Raw genomic sequence first — 21,296 nt, 5'->3', positions numbered from 1 at the left:
TATGTCACGAGGAAGATGAAGAATAATTCAGATGGAAAAATCTCAGTCAGGATGAATTGGTATTAGAAGGAGAGCAAAATACTAGGTAGCCTAACAACCGGCATGCATGTTTATAGACACTGTATAAACAATTTACAAACGCACTGAATTGGTGTAAAGTCATATGCCAGTCAGATTGCCATTACATACCTGAGTGCTTAAATTATGCCGCGCATCCAGGTTAACTGAAAAGTCTTGATTCCCAGACACAACACCGGTTGTCTTGTTGTTGTCTAGTTGTATGTGGCACTATTACACGCTTTTCCCGTTCTGTGCGCAATTATGGAGCAATTTCAGAAATTCCGTGTCCACTCCTCACATGCCCCGCCTACGGCAAGGAATTATGCACTGGTTTTGATTGCACAATCTCAGTTTTGAGGTTTCTTTTCTTTCCTATGTAAGATCCAGATGCTTTTTTACTCTCTTGAGATCCTGATCTGAAGTCACTTGAAGGACAGCAATTTTCACACTCATGAAAGCAAGAGATCACGCACTCACACTTCCGGGGGTGTAAGGGGTACAGGAGACCCAACATTCCCAACTACAGTATGTCCAAGCATTCTTGGCAGAAGGAATGATGCTGTGGGATAGGCCTGCCTGCAGACAGTTGCCAGATATGCATTGCTATCATAAGAAACTCAAACACATCCCAGGAAAGAATGGAAAGTCTCAAGGAACAAAAATATTACATTTTACATTTACGTCATTTAGCAGCCGCTCTCATCCAGAGCGATTTACATGAGCAATTAGGGTTAAGTGCCTTGCTCAAGGGCACATCGACAGATTTTTCACCTAGTCGGCTCGGGGATTAGAACCAGCGACCTTTCGGTTATTGGCACTACGCTCTTAACCACTAAGCTACCTGCCGCCCATATTATTCTTTACATGTAAAATAAATATAGTTGTCAAATCAACAAGACATTAAAAGAATAGCAAGCTCAATTACTTCATGGTAAGTGTGGACATTTAGCCACTGACTAGATTTATTAAAACCGTGTTCTTCTGGGGGACCAGGAACAGATACAAAAGGCATGGGTCAATGTTGTCAGAAAGGCACTCATGTCTTACTTCCTCACTTTCAAAATACATAAAAAACATATCCTTCCACCATGGTGCACATATCCAAACATTTACCTATGAAGCCAAAGTACACTTTTCGAAAAAAGTGCTGCAGCACCCCCTGATTAAAAAAAAATATATATATATATATATATTGCACTGGGCCTTTACTAGTATTGGCGGACTGATATAGACATCTGTAGCGTGGGCAAACATGTTTTTTCAGCATCTCCACTTTAGCAAGAAAGGTAGTAGTATAATTAAGAACAGTATCTTTCAGGATTCAATAGCTGGAATTGTAAGAGTTGTTGTTCAGTCCCTTTCTCTGTGATTGTAATTCTAATGGAATCCAGAAGGAACAAGTCCCTGTCCTCAAACATTTACATAAAAAAGTGCAAAGTTATGGGCAAAGACACAAAGCATCAAATTACATATTTTTTCTTGATCAAATAACATGGAAAACAACCACTTTTTATGCAGTATTAATTTACCATCCTTACAAACCACTTAATGTAGATGTACATTACTGTATTGTAAATAGGCTGGTCATCTAGGTTTGTACCTGTAGACTTTCCATCACCATGAAGAAAAACAATGCACAATACAGTAATTGAGTATGTGATGTGATAATGTGGCTCAGTTGGTAGAGCATGGTGCTTTCAATGCTAGTGTTGTGGGTTCGATTCCCACGGGGGACCTGTATGAAAATGTATGCACTCTACTGTAAGTTGCTCTGGATAAATGTGTCTACTAAAAAGGAATAAATAGACCATTTTAGTTTTCACATAGAAATAAGTTGCATTTGCGAAGTATTTCAAGAATCTGGAAAACATATCAAGCAAGTACTTTTATATTCAGATTAACTGTTTTGTACAGATAATTATCAGACTCAAGTTACAAATGCTGGTAATACATTTAGTTTATATTTTTTTCACAAAAGTAGTGCACTGGGCCTTCACTAGTCCTGTATTAGCGGACTGATATAGACGTCTTCAGCGCAGGCAATTTATTTTTCTGTTACGTTACAGCCTTATTCTAAAATGGATTAAATTAAATGTTTTACTCATCACTCTACACACAATACCCCATAATGACAAAGCAAAAACAGGTTTTTAGATATGTTTGCAAATTTATAAAAAATAAGAAACAGAAATACCTTATTTACATAAGTATTCAGACCCTTTGCTATGAGACTCGAAATTGAGCTCAGGTGCGTCCTGTTTCCGTTGATCATCCTTGAGATGTTTCTATAACTTAATTGGAGTCCACCTGTGATAAATTCAGTTGATTGGCCATGATTTGGAAAGGCACACACCTGTGTATATAAGGTCCCACAGTTGACAGTGCATGTCAGAGCAAAAACCAAGCAATGAGGTCAAAGGAATTGTGTCGAGGCACAGATCTAGGGAAAGGTACCAAAGATTTGTCTGCAGCATTGATGGTCCCCAAGAACACAGTGGCCTCCATCATTCTTAAATGGAAGAAGTTTGGAACCACCAAGACTCTTCCTAGAGCTGGCCGCCCGGCCAAGCTAAGCAATCGAGGGAGAAGGGCCTTGGTCAGGGAGGTGACCGAGAACCCGATGGTCACTCTGACAGAGCTCCAGAGTTCCTCTGTGGAACCTTATTTTTCAGCGACAGGGACTGGGAGACTAGTCAGGATCGAGGGAAAGATGAACGGAGCAAAGTACAAAGAGATCCTTGATGAAAACCTGCTCCGCTCAGGACCTCAGACTGGGGCGAAGGTTCACCGTCCAACAGGACAACGACCCTAATGCACTGTTAGTACTGCACTTTTGGAGCTAGAACACAAGCATTTCGCTGCACCTGCGATAACATCTGCAAATCTGTGTATGCAACCAATAAACTTTGATTTGAAGTTTGTTTTCCTGTTCCCTTAATCACAGGGGGCTACAAGGGAGCCTAGGGCTCCCTCTCTAATGGGTTAAGTATGCTTGAAGCAAAGCACAAATAACACAGTATCATCTCCTTCACACAGTCATACCACATTCAGCCCCCCTGGGTTGCATAAAGGTTAGTTCAATGGTGCAGTCATTTTCTAATCTGATAGAAAAGCCTTTCCCATTAGCAGCCAGACCACTTAGTCCCTGTCAACAACATGACTGGCTGTTTTCAGTGCAGCTCTCTTTGACTTGGACTGACTCACAGGTCTGTTTGGAGGGACTTGGCAGTCCTAGAATGAACTTTCATTTGTACAGGAATGGAACCTGGCTGGAAAAACGAAACAAATCTCTCCTAAATACACCATTGCATAAACTCACCTCCCCTTACACTGATGCATTTTTCCTATTTTCTTTTGGTCAGGAATTTAAAGGGCAACTCCACCACTTTTCAACCTCATTTTCATTATCTCCAGCACAATACCCTAGTAGCAGCCTAAACACAGCTCCTGTAAATGTGTACATATTTTGTTATTTTTGTAGGTGTTTTAAATTGTTCATTTTTAATCAGCTCTTTTGTTTTTGATAACATTTAGTTTTTATTGCATATATCTGGTGTTTTTGAACCACAGATTTGCAGATTGACTGACAGGTTAACACTTTTTGGCTTGTCTAGCTAGCTAGCTGGCTAATGCACCTGGACACAGTATCAGCTTTTTGATTCACGTAGCTGCGAATTCCTGATCTTCTGAGAACATAATTTGAGGAGTCGCCTGAAGTGTGAGAGGAATGGGAGATACAGGAATACAGCAGCGCTGAGGCAGAGGGCTCGTAGTGAGGACGACTGGCTACTGTTCTGAACTTTGTTTGGTGAGCTTTCTGGCGCCCAGAGCTGCTGAGGCATCACCCAAGTGGGTGCTACACAGAGTGGAAGAGGAGATGTCCTGTGGCTATAACAGTCAGGCTGGTTCCCGTGCTTCTACATCTGTATTGCTTGCTGTTTGGGGTTTAGGCTGGGTTTCTGTATAGCACTTTGTGACATCTGCTGATGTAAAAAGGGCTTTATAAATACATTTGATTGACTTTCACATATGTAGACACTGATTTAGTGCTGGAGATGATGAATATGAGGTTCAAAAGTGGTGCAATTTCCCTTTAAACACTTGATAAGTCCTTTCCAATATGGAAGGAGAAACCAGACACAAATATTTATTCAAGAAATCTATAATCTATTCATATTTCTGAAACAGGAACAACAAGTCAAACTTGACCAAATGATAATCAATGCCCAGGGGGCAGATAAATCCAGTTCTCCACTCTGTCACCCATGTTTGGATCCTGGACCTCTGCCAGGACCTGCCAGGGTCACCATGGGGAGGAGTGACTCAGCCTCACACCCTTCATTACATCATTACCGCAGCCAGTGTGCCAATGATCCACAGTATAACTTCCTGCCCACGTGACCGTGCACTTTTCTAATCAGTGATCACGGATTAGTCTCTCTAGGCAGACGGGTTGCCTCCCACAATGTCTGGGATTTCTGATATTAATCATGAATGAGAAAAGGACACATTAATTTGGCAGACTGAAAATGCATCAACTTAGTCGGCAGAGTTAATGTGGCCTTTTTCCATGAATGATACAGGCACCACAGACAAATATACCCTGTAGAATGTATGATCTGATCTGTATTCACTGTAATTCAATTGGATATACAAAGGGCATTGTAATATACTGCTAGGATATATTATGTTCAGTGTGATTACGTCTAGCCTATCACATGCTGCATCATTGCTCCCTCACTAACTTTAAGCATCAGTTGTCAGAGCACCTTACCGATCACTGCACCTGTACACAGCCCATCTGAAATTAGCCCACCCAACTACCTCATCCCCATATTGTTATTTATTTTGCTCATTTGCACCCCAGTATCTCTATTTGCACATCATATCTTGCACATCTATCATTCCAGTGTTAATACTAATTGTAATTATTTTGCACTATGGCCTATTTATTGCCTTAACTCCATAACTTGCTACATTTGCACACACTGTATATATATCTTCTGTTGTATTTTTGACTTTATGTTTTGTTTTACCCCATATGTAACTCTGTGTTGTTTTTATTGCATTGCTTTGCTTTATCTTGGCCAGGTCGTAAATGAGAACTTGTTCTCAACTGGCTTACCTGGTTAAATAAAGGTGATTTTTTAAATATATATTTTTAAATACAATTGGCATAAAGGTCACGTAAGTTTACATCAAGCACACATACGTCACTTTTTGATCAAGATGACAAAAGTCAATTCAATATTGGTTGTCGATCCTTTTCCTTTAATTAGACACCAAGAGTGACAGTTCAGAGGAAATATAACTGGCATCCTTACTGAGGACTGATTGAATCTGTCTTCAAGACTTGTCTGATGTATTAGCATTGAGAATTATTTATGTTTATAGCCTAGGGCACAGTATTTGTACTTCAATCACTGCCATCTAACTGGATATTGTTGTTTTGTCACAGCAGATGTAATGTTGCTTAACAAGCTTAAGGTGTAGCCTCATATAACCAACCACATGATCACTGTTGTAGTGTCAAGTTCTCTGTGGATAGCCCTACCCTTATCTGAACCAACCTGCATCGTATCCTAATTGATCTCAAAGCAAGGACATTGTGAAAATGGGGTTGTTAAGTGTAGTTTTATTGATACTCATAGATATGAGTCCAAACTTTATTTTCAGTAGTCTAGTCTAGATCGGTAGACCTTGACCACAAGGTGTGTCCAATGCAGAAGTGTAGTCCTACTAGCCCTATTACTGCACTGTCCTTCATCTTATTGTTCTGGAATCCTTTCTGGGTCAGATAGCATTGTAAAAGTCATCCAACGAATGCACGATTGAAATGAAAAACAAATAATTTAACGTTTTTTACTAACAAAAATGATTGTCAGGGGCTTTGTTGAGCAGTAGGCTTATTCCTACAGAGGCAGAGCAGCGTACTCCAATGGCCACGAATGTGTGCCGTGTGAAGGTGTGCCGGGCACTTTTGGCACATCATAAAATCCGGTGGTGGTTAAGCTAAATCTACATATTTTCTAGAAACTTCTATATGAATTTAAGACGATATTTAAAGTAGCAGCAATATGTCTACTATTATAACTGTGATACACATAATAGTAGAACGTCGATGTCATTTAGAGAGAAACAAAACTTCTTAACAAGTTTCACAGGTGGCACTTAATAAGGGGCAAGTTAGATTTTCTGCATTCTTGTTCTAAACCCTGTTCAGAACAGTTATAATAATAACTTTATTTGAAACAATTAAACTAAGACAGGAGGAATGAGAATGAAAAAAAAGATAGCTAATTAAAATCATACATTGGAATCATACATTAAAAGCATCTTTATAAAAGTGTGTCTTCAGGTTTCAAGTTTCAAGTTTTATTAGTCGCATGTACAGGATACACATGGTATACACCGTCCAACTAAATGCTTACTTGCAGGTTGCTTCTCGACAATGCAGCAATAATAAGAAATAAGAAAAGATAAGAATACGAAGAAAAATGTTTTTGCTTAGTCGAATAGAATAAACATTTGAGCATAAGTATAAAACAGGAAGGCACAATTTATAGTCCAATGTTTACACGTGTTTTGGGGAAGGGGTGATTGAGGGGAAAGTGTTTCAATCTTTACAAGTGTTGTTGCTCCATGACAAGTCCTCTGTGATGTGAACGCCGAGGAACTTAAAACTGCTGACTCTCTCTAGTGATGGGGAAACAGTTTCCTGAAGCATTGAGCATTTCCAGCCAAATATGTTGAAAATAGGTTCATTACTCAAGGCTTTGAAAAATGTGTTTTAAACGGGCTTGGTTAAAGTCACCTGCAACAATAAAGACTGCTTCCGGGTGAGAGGATTCTTGCTGACTAATGATCTTGGTCAGTTCGCTGAGAGCCGCCTTCATGTTTGCTTGTGGCGGTATGTACACCGCTGTGATAATAGCACACGTGAATTCCTTTGGCATGTGGTGGGGTTGGCATTTTAGCATCAGAAACTCCAGGTCGGGAGAACAGGTGCTCGAGGTGTTTTCAACTTCGATACACCAGGAATTGTTAATGAGGAAACATACCCCCTCCCCCCTACTCAGCCACCGTTCGATCCATACGGAAAATGGAAAAGCCATCTGGTTGAATAGCAGAGTTGAGTGTATCGTCCGTAAGCCATGTCTCTGTAAAAACAAAGACACAGCATTCCATGATGTCCGTCTGTTTTTGAAGCCATGCTCTGAGCTCACAAAGTTTATTTTCCAGCGATTGGACATTGGCCATGAGGATACTAGGAAGAGGAGGCCGTGTAGCCAGTCTTTTCAGCCTAGCTTGGAGTCCCCCTTTTCTTCCTCTTCTTTGTCACCGGCGTTGCCTTTGGTCATCTTGGAGAGATAAGTGTGTAGCTTCCGATTCATGATCCAGAACACACTAACATTCTGAGCAAACAAAGTAATAATTAATGCTAAAATAGTCACCTTGCTCAGGGCCGCCATCAGCAGGGATTTAAAAAGAGGCCCTGAATCTGTAAGCTTGATCTCGTCTGGTAGACCATTCCAAAGTCTAGGGGCCCTAATGGCAAATGCCTGGTCTCCTTTCGCTTCAACCTACACTTTGGAATGGTCAACAGTAGCCCTGCCAGAGGATCTCAGGCTGCGTCCTGTCTCGTAGGGAGATAAAAGATCTAAGATATAGAATGGTGCCAAACCAAGCCCTAAACATGATTAGTGGTTAATATCATTTTTTATATTCTAAAGATAGGGTCCAAAATTGACCCCTGACGGACACCATAGTGAATAGGTGCTGGGGACGATATGGAACCACCCATGCTCACTGAGAAACGTCTGCCACATATATTTGACCTGAACCAGTCGAGGGCAATGCCAGAGATTCCCACCCACCACTCCAGCCGGTCAACAAGGATGTTATGATCAATAGTATCAAACGCGGCACTGAGATCCAAAATAACTAGAATAGAGCATTCAACAGCATTCGGTTCTGCATCCGAATAGAAAGTGGAATAATCCCACATTTACAATATTTGTTATATTCTTATCCAGAACATGTCTGAAAGCAATGATATCGACAAGGGCTTTTACTCCCTACAGCTGTAAGTATAGCCTACCGGTACACCCAAAACAAACTGCAATTTGACAATAATGGCATGCATCTAATAACAGTCTTGTCATTTGGGCACTGTACTGTGTGGCAGGTATGTGTTGGTTCATGAGGTGATGCGTGGCATGGGGACAGCTGAAGTCCTCATCGCCGGGATGCTGGCCCTCCGGGTGGAGATCGCTAAGAATGTCATCCTGTCCAGAGTGAAGACAGTCACTGTGCAGGAGAGGGACTGGCTGAGTGTATGGACCTTTCCTCACAGGTAGGCTACTGAGGGACCAGAGTATGTGAGCGGAGCAGAGCGTGCCCAAGTTGACTGGAGCATGGAGCTAGATTCCCAAAGGATGGAGCGTCAGCCTTCTTGCCAGCTCCAATTTCACTCCAGTAGCGCTCACTTCAGGAGCTCAGGCCATGCCCGCCCCAGCATGCATTTGTAGTCTAATTGTGTGCTGCTAATAGCCCCTTGCTTTAGCTACTGTCATGGAGTTAGCTAAATATTTGATAAAACACACAGGTGCTAAATCAAGGTGACTTACAAAGATGAGGACCAACGAGGTGGGTAGATAACTAAGTGTTTCATTGTAGCAAAGTATTTATAAACAGAAAATCAGATATCTTGGACAAAACGTTCATTTTCGTTCTATTTTCTATACAATAGGCCATAATTGATTTTGGCCCAATAGGCCTAGAATATTCCCACGTTCAAGGAGCTTTCCGTTTTGATTGGGTTATTTTGCGTACCTATATAATACAAAATACAAAATAAATTTGCATCTCTGCCCAGCCTGGCAAGACTGTCCAAAAGGGTGTTTAGCATCCCAAGTGGCTCTGCAAGTGTGGAGAGGACATTCTCCGCTGCTGGCCGGCTCTCCAGGCACCATCGCATGAGCCTGAAGCCACAGACTGGCCAAACTCGTGTTTCTAAAAATGATTTCTAAAAATGAATTCAAAGGCACTGATAAGTCATTTTTCGTTTAATTTGTATTTCATTCTAAGTAAGTCACAGCCTATATGCGCAATTTATAGACTATAGTGATTTAATACAATGAAATGTTGTTAAAATGCTGAGCGCTTAACGTAATTGACTCCCTACCAGCCTAGTGTGTCGCACTCGCAAATGCTTCACAATGTATTTCTTTGTAGGCTATAGCCTTGAAATAATATAGCCTAAATAATTCATTTTCGTTCCTTCTTAGGCTCCCTGTCTGGCTCCTGACCTATTTAGAGTGTTTATATGCTGTTTAATATGACATGTAGCCTATTTGAAATGATGTTCGCTTCTTACATTCACCTTTTCATGTTTATTCAAATACTTTTCATTCAAATCCATATGGTTTGTTTTCAATACTTAAAAACCAATTGATAGGTCCAGGTAGTCACAAAAATAGATGGGTGTTGATTAAATTGTGATTTTAATCAATGGAACGAATTTGAAGCGGGAGTTTTTTTTCCCTGTCCAACCAATTTACATTTACGTCATTTAGCAGACGCTCGTATCCAGAGCGACTTACAGTTAGCGAGTGCATACATTTTCATACTAGCCCCCCGTGGGAAACGAACCCACAACTCTGGCGTTGCAAGCGCCATGCTCTACCAACTGAGCTACAGGAGGGCCAATGTGGCCTACAATCTAGGGGGTCAAATCTAGTCTAATTGCGATCAGTAAAAATATATAAATTGGCAAAACACCAAGTATCTTTGATACAATCTTCTCAATAACCATGTCTAAAGCACATGTTGATACATATAATTTTTAGATCAGTTGTATTGCCTACCTTCGAGTACAATGGGTGCGTTCGTAAATTAATTCAGAGAACTCTGGTTTGACAGTGCCAGAGCACAGAATGATTGATGAATTTACGAATGGACAATCTGACAATGCTCTGAATTTACTGAATTTATGAACACACCAAATACAGTGCATTCGGAAAGTATTCAGACTTTTTCCATATTTTGTTACGTTACAGCCTTATTCTTTAAATTGATTAAATTGTTTTTATTCCTCATCAATCTACACATAATAACCCATAATGACAAAGCAAAAACAGGTTTATAGAAACTGAAATATCACATTTACATAAGTATTCAGACCCTTTACTCAGTACTTTGTTGAAGCAGCTTTGGCAGTGATTACAGCCTAGAGTCTTCTTGGGTATGATGCTACAAGCTTGGCACACCTGTATTTGGGGAGTTTCTCCCATTCTTCTCTGCAGATCCTCTCAAGCTCTGTCAGGTTGGATGGGGAGCGTCGCTGCACAGCTATTTTTAGGTCTCTCCAGAGATGTTTGATCGGGTTCAAGTCCGGGCTCTGGCTGGGCCACTCAAGGACATTCAGAGACTTGTCCCAAAGCCACTCCTGCGTTGTCTTGGCTGTTTGCTTAGTGTCGTTTCCTGTTGGAAGGTGAACCTTCGCCCCAGTCTGAGGTCCTGAACGCTCTGGAGCAGGTTTTTATCAAGGATCTCTCTGTACATTTTCATTTTACATTTTAGTCATTTAGCAGACGCTCTTATCCAGAGCGACTTACAGTTAGTGAGTGCATACATTATATATATATTTTTTATACTGGCCCCCCCCGTGGGAATCGAACCCACAACCCTGGCGTTGCAAACACCATGCTCTACCAACATCCCCTGCCGGCCATTCCCCTCCCCTACCCTGGACGACGCTGGGCCAATTGTGCGCCGCCCCATGGGTCTCCCGGTCGCGGCCAGCTACGACAGAGCCTGGATTCGAACCAGGATCTCTAGTGGCACAGCTACATACTTAGGCAGCCTATTGGCACTGTTGAGTTGTGGGATCTTGTTCCGGTTAAGGTTTGTTGTGTGTCTACCTTAGGACTTCACGTTTCGTTTCGTTTCGTTTATTGTTTTGTTGTGTGTTTATTTAGTTGAATAAACATGTACGCATATCACGCTGCGCCTTGGTCTGACCCGTCATTGAACGAACGTGACAGAAGATCCCACCAAACGAGGACCAAGCAGCGTGCCCAGAAGGAGCAAACGCCTGGGACTCAACGGGAGGTAACCTTAGTGGATGTCCTCCTCGGTTGGGGGAGAATTACTAAGGAGGAGGCCGTCCGTTATCGGGAGGCGATGAAGGTAGATGCCCAGGCAGGAGAGGAGAAACGGCGCCAACAGTGCCGACGACGGAGACCCGAGAGGCAACCCCAATAAAAAAAATGGGGGGGCACACGGGGTGGACGACGAGGCAGCAGGAGGCCGTGGAAGGGCGGATCTGCAGGTTCGGAGAGGAGGCCACCATGTTACGGGGGTTGTTGGTTCAGAGGGTGCAGGTGTTATTCGGTCAGAGGGAGGCGCTACAGGAGGCTAAAAGGGAGAAGGAAATAGTGGAGGCACGGAGAGAGGAGCTGGTTAGGTAGCAGAAGGAGCGGGGGTTAATATAGGAACCCAGTGGTGCGTGTCGCCAGTCCGGTCCGGCCCATTCCTGCTCCTCGCACCAAGACAGTGGTGCGCGTCACCAGTCCAGCACGGCTTGTTCCTGCTCCTCGCACCAAGCCAGTGGTGCGCGTCGCCAGTCCAGCTCCGGTTAGCGGCTCCAGTCCAGACCATGACGTCAGCCCTTCTCCAGGTTCGGGGTCTCCCACACCAGGGACCAGACAGGGCCTGGCGTATCGTTGGAGGAAGGAGAGGGGAAGCAGCGCGCCGAGGTCCAGACCAGACCAGGGGCGCAACAGGGAGGCGGAGAGTAAGAGGTCGTCACGCCCGGAGCTGGATCCGCCTCCGAGGCGGAATGCCCACCCGGCCCCTACCCTGTTATGTTTATGTTGTGCGGTCGGAGTCCGCACCTTTGGGGGGGGTACTGTCACGCCCTGACTCAGGGGACTCGTATATGTTGAGTCAGGGTGTGTATATTCTGTGTGTGTATATTCTAATGTTGTCATTCTAGTATGTATAGTTCTGTGTTGGCCGGTGTGGTTCCCAATCAGAGGCAGCTGTCGCTCATTGTCTCTGATTGGGGATCATACTTAGGCAGCCTATTGGCACTGTTGAGTTGTGGGATCTTGTTCCGGTTAAGGTTTGTTGTGTGTCTACCTTAGGACTTCACGTTTCGTTTTGTTTATTGTTTTGTCGTGTGTTTATTTAGTTGAATAAACATGTACGCATATCACGCTGCGCCTTGGTCTGACCCATCATTGAACGAACGTGACAATAACGTTTACACATTCCTCTAACAATTTTTACCCTTTGTACGCTTGACGGATTTTAACTTTTTAATACAATTATATGAATTTTATCAATCTCTATGAACTAGTACTGCATGATCTTTTTAACCTTAGATATTTTAAGATCCTCACATACTATGAACTTACTGATACTTTTTAGTGTATAACAGGCTATGAGTATTTCCTTTAACCTGTCACACTGCCACCACCATTCTTCACCGTAGGGATGGTGCCAGGGAGACGTGACGCTTGGCATTCAGGCCAAAGAGTTCAATCTTGGTTTCACCAGACCAGATAATCTTGTTTGTCATAGTCTGAGAGTCCTTTAGGTTCCTTTTGGCAAACTCCAAGCGGGCTGTCAAGTGCCTTTTACTGAAGAGTGGCTTCCGTCTGGCCACTCTACCATAAAGGCCTGATTGGTGTAGTTCTGCAGAGATGGTTATCCTTCTGGAAGGTTCTGCCATCTCCACAGATGAACTCTGGAGCTCTGTCAGTGACTATCAGGTTCTTGGTCACCTCCCTGACCAAGGCCCTTCTCTCCCGATTGCTCAGTTTGGCTGGGTTGCCAGCTCAGGGAAGAGTCTTGTTGGTTCCAAACTTCTTCCATTTAAGAATGATGGAGGCCACTGTGTTCTTGGGGACCTTCAATGCTGCAGACATTTTTTGGTACCCTTCCCCAGATCTGTGCCTCGACACAATCCTGTCTCAGAGCTCTATGGCACATGGCTTGGTTTTTGCTCTGACATGCACTGTCAACTGTGGGACCTTATATAGACAGGTGTGTGCCTTTCCAAATCATGTCCAATCAATTGAATTTACCACAGGTGGACTCCAAACAAGTTGTAGAAACATCTCAAGGATGATCAATGGAAACAGGATGTACCTGAGCTCAATTTCGAGTCTCATAGCAAAGGGTCTGAATAAATGTAAATAATGTATTTCTGTTTTTGTTTTTTTTATACATTGGCAACCATTTCTTAAAACCTGTTTTCACTTTGTCATTATGGGGTATTGTTAGTAGATTGATGACGAAACATTTTTATTTAATCAATTTTAGAATAAGACTGTAATGTAAAGGGTCTGAAGCAAAGGGTCTGAATACTTATGTAAATAAGCTGTTTTTGTTTTTAAAACATTTGCAAAAATGTATAAAAACCTGTTTTGTCTTTGTCATCATGGGGTATTGTGTGTACAGTGGGGGAAAAAGTATTTAGTCAGCCACCAATTGTGCAAGTTCTCCCACTTAAAAAGATGAGAGAGGCCTGTAATTTTCATCATAGGTACACGTCAACTATGACAGACAAAACGAGAAGAAAAAATCCAGAAAATCACATTGTAGGATTTTTAATGAATTTATTTGCAAATTATGGTGGAAAATAAGTATTTGGTCAATAACAAAAGTTTCTCAATACTTTGTTATTTACCCTTTGTTGGCAATGACACAGGTCAAACGTTTTCTGTAAGTCTTCACAAGGTTTTCACACACTGTTGCTGGTATTTTGGCCCATTCCTCCATGCAGATCTCCTCTAGAGCAGTGATGTTTTGGGGCTGTCGCTGGGCAACACGGACTTTCAACTCCCTCCAAAGATTTTCTATGGGGTTGAGATCTGGAGACTGGCTAGGCCACTCCAGGACCTTGAAATGCTTCTTACGAAGCCACTCCTTCGTTGCCCGGGCGGTGTGTTTGGGATCATTGTCATGCTGAAAGACCCAGCCACGTTTCATCTTCAATGCCCTTGCTGATGGAAGGAGGTTTTCACTCAAAATCTCACGATACAAGGCCCCTTTCATTATTTCCTTTACACGGATCAGTCGTCCTGGTCCCTTTGCAGAAAAACAGCCCCAAAGCATGATGTTTCCACCACCATGCTTCACAGTAGGTATGGTGTTCTTTGGATGCAACTCAGCATTCTTTGTCCTCCAAACACGACGAGTTGAGTTTTTACCAAAAAGTTATATTTTGGTTTCATCTGACCATATGACATTCTCCCAATCCTCTTCTGGATCATCCAAATGCACTCTAGCAAACTTCAGACGGGCCTGGACATGTACTGGCTTAAGCAGGGGGACACGTCTGGCACTGCAGGATTTGAGTCCCTGGCGGCGTAGTGTGTTACTGATGGTAGGCTTTGTTACTTTGGTCCCAGCTCTCTGCAGGTCATTCACTAGGTCCCCCCGTGTGGTTCTGGGATTTTTGCTCACCGTTCTTGTGATCATTTTGACCCCACGGGGTGAGATCTTGCGTGGAGCCCCAAATCGAGGGAGATTATCAGTGGTCTTGTATGTCTTCCATTTCCTAATAATTGCTCCCACAGTTGATTTCTTCAAACCAAGCTGCTTACCTATTGCAGATTCAGTCTTCCCAGCCTGGTGCAGGTCTACAATTTTGTTTCTGGTGTCCTTTGACAGCTCTTTGGTCTTGGCCATAGTGGAGTTTGGAGTGTGACTTTTTGAGGTTGTGGACAGGTGTCTTTTATACTGATAACAAGTTCAAACAGGTGCCATTAATACAGGTAACGAGTGGAGGACAGAGGAGCCTCTTAAAGAAGAAGTTACAGGTCTGTGAGAGCCAGACATCTTGCTTGTTTGTAGGTGACCAAATACTTATTTTCCACCATAATTTGCAAATAAATTCATAAAAAATCCTACAATGTGATTTTCTGGATTTTTTTCCCTCAATTTGTCTGTCATAGTTGACGTGTACCTATGATGAAAATTACAGGCCTCTCTCATCTTTTTAAGTGGGAGAACTTGCACAATTGGTGGCTGACTAAATACTTTTTTCCCCACTGTAGATTGATGAGACATTCCTTTTATTTAATCCATTTTAGAAGAAGGCTGTAACATAACAAAATGTGGAAAAAGTTAAGGGGTCTGAATACTCTCTGAATGCATTCCCTAATAACCCTTTAACTGGCACACCAATAAAAAATTATCAGAAAAATGATTTTGCTGCAGAATTTGTGTATTTAGCCTCAGTACAGGCCATAAATGAATAATTGTTGTTTGCATTACTTAAACTTTGATAGATAATGCATTGCAAACATCTGTTGCCAAATTAGAGTAAACACATTTTGTATTGGAATTTGCACACACTTTTTAAATCGACCCAAAAAATTATACATGAATTTACATTATGTCTGCTTCAATTATAATGGAAGATAGGCCTAGTTTATGAGGACTGAAATAAATAAAATATTAATAAAATATGATACATTTGTGTGTCAAAATAAATGTAAAGTAATGCATTTACAGTTTATATACCAGTAAATTTACATATACTGAAAAATATTGTGAAACCTATTGAAGATAACTGGTAGACAGTAAATAATGAGATGTATTTGAAAGGATTTTTGTATTTACACAGGGAAAAGAATCCCATAACAATTTTTCTACATTGTCCATTATCACTAGCTTTGAATTAATAGCATTCCTTTAATGGGCAACTGAACCTCCTGGTAGAGCATATCTTTCAAGAGTTCCTAAAATTGTAAAACAACAACATATTAGTAATTTAATCATTCTTTAATTATGTTTTAGAGGTCAACAACATTTTACAAACTTGTCATTTCCCATTTTATACACAATTAGTACATTTTCTTGTGGTAAATGCGGTTCGGTTTTTGGTCACGTTCACTTCCTGGTTTTCAACCATCTTTGAATGCGTGTTTCATAAAATATGGGAGTCCGATAATGAAAACCATTTTACTAAATGGCATTGGTTGAGATGGTAAAATATGCCAAACAAAGTTCATGTTTTTATTTGATTTAAAATTGGTTGTCAAAATTTGCTCAACCACCCGGTTGAGCTGCCTATTAAAGGGATGACATGTGAAGGCCTAATAGATCTACTCAGGGTTTTCTACACTCCTATAAAAAAAAGTGCTTTGTAGAACCATATAGGGTTCTTCGGTTTGTCCCAATAGGGCACAGGTGTCAAACTCATTCCACTGAGTGTCTGTGGGTTTTCGCTCCTCCCTTGTACTTGTTTGATGAATAAAATCACTAAGTAGTAAGGAACTCCCCACAGCTGTATGTCTATGGATTAATTGAAAGGAAAAAAAAAAAACATGCAGACACTGGGCCCTCCATGGACACGCCTGCAATAGGGGAACCCTTTTTGGTGCTAGGTAGAACCAACCATTTGCAGAGGTTTCTACCTAAAACCCTCTATGTAGGGTTCTTCATAGAACCCCCTGTATATGGTTCTACCTAAAACCCTGTATGAAGGGTTCTAACAAGAACCATTTATATCATCTAAAGGTTATTCCTAAAACCCTCTGTGAACGGTTCCACCAGCCTTATTAGCCTTTACAATTAGATGATTCATGACAATACATTATATATATCATATGGCCTTTCGTTGAGGGCCTAGATATACCCTAACACAGTGGTGTTAGGAAACCCCTGGTATACAGGCCACATCATACTGGCTTGCAAAGTGATGTGTAATTCATATTGGAATCCAGAACCATTTTATAATCTAAAGGTTCTTCCTAGAACCCTCTATGAACGGGTAGAACCCACCAGCCTTATTACCCTTTAAAATGTAATCAGTTATGACAATGCAGTATGCTGTCTTGCAAAGTGATGTGTAATTCCATTTGAAATCCAGCCAGAGTCAGAATTACTGCCATGGTAGAGAGGACTGAAAAATGAGATTAATCTGTATTACGACCCCATAATTGCTATTTAAACTCGACACATTAAGTAATGACTGAGAATGATTACCTGCTGGATTCAAAGACATCCAACATTTGAAGGGTAGCTACACTAGCTTGGTCACTGGGTCTGATTGGTAAATAAAGCTGCGTGTCATCTGTATAGCAGTGTAACTGAAAGTTATGATTGCGGATGATGTCACTGTCAGCACAATACTTAAATATTTGTTTCCTGCGTTCATCGTGGGGTAATTTTGAAAACGCTTGGGAGTTTTAGCTAATTTCCTGCAATTCTTCACATTTTGCAATGGGGCAGAGAGAACATTTAGCAATTGTATAGGTAATCTCATGCTATTCTACACATTTTGCCATGAGGCTAAGAGAAAATGTTGCAGTTTAAAAATTAGTCCTTTTAATGCGATGCGGCCATGTGGAGAAGTAGATGACAGTGCGTCACACAGTGCGACCAAAAGAAAGATCTACACACATGCAAGAGGCATTTGTCACTTAATACATTTCTGACTTCTCTCTGTTTTTTGTAGAACCACCTGCAACTGAACACGGACATTTATAAGATACACTTTATTCCTGAATGGAGAACAAAGAAAGTAATGCCAAGACCAGGTTAGTTAAAAAATATATGTTTTCCATTAGCAAAGCTTGATGATTAGTTGATTATTTGAATCAGCTGTGTAGTGCTAGGGCAAAAGCCAAAACGTGCACCCCTTGGGGTCCCGAGGACCGAGTTTGGGAAACCCTGTAGGTAAGGTGTAACGGCTGTATGGAAGAATTCACATATCAACGTCGTAACAATGTGTAGCCGGGGTGTCAAACAAATTTTCCCCGCAGACCACATTCGGTCTTCACTGAGGTCTGGATGACGTAGTAGACAATTGTACACAATTTTCCAATTTTGCCATGTGAGCACTACTGGCTGAAATTATACAAAACCTTTATAACGCATCTTTAAATGTATTATATTTCCTTGCTGTCAAGATTTGTAAAAAACAAAAAGTATCTAATCGCTTCTGGAATTTTCGATGTGTCCTGTGTCACATCTGCTCCTGCAACGCCCTCTACTGCTCATCCTGTGTCTCCTTGACCTGCCGCCACTCCCCCAGTACTCTCTCCCTCTCCCTCTCTCTCTCTCTCTGTGTGTGTGTGTGTGATTGTGTGGGCGGAGACAGGTGTGTCAGAGCAGATCCCCACCAGCTGCAACCTGTTCCATAATCAAGACCTCTACAAATACTCAGTCCTGCCACTTCCACACTGTCGGATCGTAATCTCTGCTCAGTCAGTCTACGGTTCTAGCCGTTTGTTCCTATTCAGATCCTGTTGTGTCTGTTTTCCTCTCCGCTACAGTTCTGCCCGCTCTGACTCTGGTCCCTGTCTCCAGTCCCACGTCTCGTCATCCTGCTACTCTGTCCTGGATTCCCCACTCTACTACTCCCTTGGATTCCCCTCCGGACCTGCTCACCCTGTCTCAACCCCCCTCGCTCCAGCCTCAGCCTCCACACCTGGTTTCCAGCAGTTTCCCCTGACCTGCACTCCATCTTCCCCCTGTGTTTCAATAAATACCTTGGTTACTTCATCCCAGTCTCCTAGTGTGAGTCTGCTCTTTGGTTCCAATTGTTCCACTCTGTGTAACAGTACGATCTGGCCAAAGAGATGAACCCAGCAGACTCCGCTACTCTCCACCAAACCCTCATCAGCCAAGGCGCCCTGCTCGAGCAACATGACCAAGCCCTGAAGACCCTTCCGGAGCACATCAATTAGTTTTCACAGAGCCTGTCTGACCGACAGGGCCGACCCTTCGCCCAGAGCTCACAACCAGTTCCTAGTTCGTCTCCTCCGCTCCGGGAGCTGTTAGTTCCAGCTCCCGAGCGTTACGATGGCAACCTTGGAGCTTGCAGAGCCTTTTTGGTACAATGTTCAATAGTATTTGAGCAACAGCCCTACTCTTATGCTAGCGAACGGGCCAAGGTTTCCTTTCTGATTGGCTGCCTCCGTGGAGCAGCGCTTTCCTGGGCCAAAGTGGTGTGGGAGAGACAGTCCCCCATCTGCCTCGCATACTCCAGATTCACGGAGGAGATGAAGAAAGTCTTCAACCACCCGGTCTGCGGTAAGGATGCCGCTAAACGACTCCTGTCCCTCCGTCAAGGGCACCATAGTGTTGCTGAGATGGCATGTGAGTTCCGCACCCTCGCCGCTGAGAGCAGCTGGAATGAGGAGGCCCTTCAGGGAGCATTCCGGAACGCGCTCACTGAGACCCTCAAGGACGAGTTGGTGTCCAGGGATGAGCCTGATGGACTTGATGAACTCATCTCTCTCGCTATCCGCATCGACAACCGTATCTGTTAGCGTCGGAGGGAGAGGGTAGGAAGGGTTGCATGTCCCATAACATCAGCTTCAGTGCCTTGTCCTCCTTCTTCGACTGCATCCCATCCCCAGGCTCGTCCAGATCCTGAACTCATGCAGCTCGGCCGGGCCCGTCTCTCTCCTGAGGAGAGGCAACGACGAATCGATGCTAGAAGCTGCCTATACTGTGGCCAGGTTGGTCACTTTGTCTCCACTTGTTCCCTGCATCCAGCAAAAGAGGGGGCTTGGCAGTAGTGGGGGACATACTGTTGAGCCAAATTGCCTACCCATCTTCCCCCAGATCCCTGCTTGAAGGCAACCTTGTGTGGCCGAGCCAGGCTTTTCCTCTGTCTGCTCTCATCGATTCGGGCGCCGACGAGAGCGTCTTGGACCGAGGTGTCGTTACCCAGTTGGGCCTGTAGACTGTTCCACTCGATTCACCCCTCGATGCCAATGCTCTCAATGGACAGCTTCTCACCCGTGTCTGTAAGAGAACCGTCCCTGTCATCCTGCGTCTCTCTGGAAATCACCAGGAAAAGATCAGTTTCCACATAATCGACTGTCCTTACTCTCCCCTGGTTCTTGGCCATCCATGGTTAAAGCTACACAACCCACAGATTGACTGGACCGACAGAAAGGTAACCACTTGGAGTTCATTTTGTCACTAATTGTTTACATTCTGCCCTTCCCCTTGCCTTGTCTGTGTTCCAGTTCATTCCAGAACCTCCGGACCTGTCATCAGTTCCTCCCAAGTATCACAATCTAGCTCCTGTGTTCAGCAAGCACCACGCCCTGTCGCTGCCGCCTCATTGTTCATACGTCTGCCCCATTGACCTCCAGCCTAGAGCTCCTCTCCCCCGTAGCCGGTTGTTATCCTCTCTTGTCCCGAGCAAGAGGCTATGGAGAGGTACATCCAGGATTCTCTGGCTGCAGGACTTATCAAGCCATCTTCCTCCCCGGTGGGTGCTGGGTTTTTCTTTGTGAAGAAGAAGGATGGGTCACTGAGGCCGTGCATAGACTTCCGTGGTCTGAATAATATCACTGTTAAGAACAGGTACCCCTTGCCACTCATCAGCTCTGCTTTTGTCCCCCTCCATGGTGCCACTGTGTTTACCAAACTCTACCTCCGGAATGCCTACCACCTTGTCCGCATAAGAGGGGATGTAGCTCAGTTGGTAGAGCATGGCGTTTGTAACGCCAGGGTTGTGGGTTCGATAAAATAATGTATGCGCTAACTGTAAGTCGCTCTGGATAAGAGCGTCTGCTAAATGACTAAAATGTAAATGTAAGAGAGGGGGACGAGTGGAAGACTGCATTCAACACACCACTTGGTCGCTTTGAGTATTTGGTCATGCCTTTTGGTCTTACTAATGCCCCTGTTGTTTTCCAGAACATAGTCAATGACGTGCTGAGAGATGTGATTGGACGCTTCGTTTTTGTCTATTTAGATGACATCCTGATTTTTTTCCCAAGGAACCTGAGGCTCACCAGCAACACGTTCGCCAAGTTCTTCAATGGCTGTTTGAGAATAAGCTTTTTGTTAAAGCTGAAAAATCTGACTTCCATGCTGCCACAGTGTCTTTCCTGGGTTATAGTATTGCACAGGGACAGTTAGCTAATTTTTACAGACGTTTCATCCACAAATACAGCCGTCTTGCAGAACCTCTCACCACTCTCACCTCCACCTCCACTCCGTTCCACTGGACTCCTGAGGCAGAGGCAGCATTCCTGGAACTCAAGCGTCGCTTCACCTCCTCTCCGGTCCTTACTCAGCCCGACCCAGAACTCCAGTTCATCGTGGAGGTGGAAGCCTCTGACAACGGGGTAGGTGCTGTTCTGTCTCAACTCCACCCCCCGAAGGTCCACCCATGTGCATTATTTTCCCATAAGCTCTCACCTGCAGAGAGGAATTTTGACATCGGAAACCGGGAACTCCTG

At 43.3% G+C, this 21,296-nt stretch overlaps 1 protein-coding gene and 1 pseudogene across 1 annotated transcript in view; one reads left to right on the top strand and one right to left on the bottom strand.

The window, feature by feature from the left end:
* LOC121578388 (macrophage-stimulating protein receptor) overlaps positions 1 to 299 on the bottom strand; it is a 28,972-nt gene extending 28,673 nt beyond the window's left edge. The window contains exon 1 of the mRNA XM_041892745.2: positions 190 to 299. The gene's annotated coding sequence lies outside the window, so the exon portion shown is untranslated. The remainder of the gene's footprint in view (positions 1 to 189) is intronic.
* A 7,800-nt stretch (positions 300 to 8,099) lies between these two features.
* LOC121578495 overlaps positions 8,100 to 21,296 on the top strand; it is a 61,643-nt pseudogene continuing 48,446 nt past the window's right edge.

This window comes from Coregonus clupeaformis, chromosome 12, assembly GCF_020615455.1.
Source record: "Coregonus clupeaformis isolate EN_2021a chromosome 12, ASM2061545v1, whole genome shotgun sequence".
NCBI classification, from domain to species: domain Eukaryota; kingdom Metazoa; phylum Chordata; class Actinopteri; order Salmoniformes; family Salmonidae; genus Coregonus; species Coregonus clupeaformis.
The sequence above is the reverse complement of the archived record's forward strand: the minus strand, read 5'-3'. Positions and strand labels throughout refer to the sequence as shown.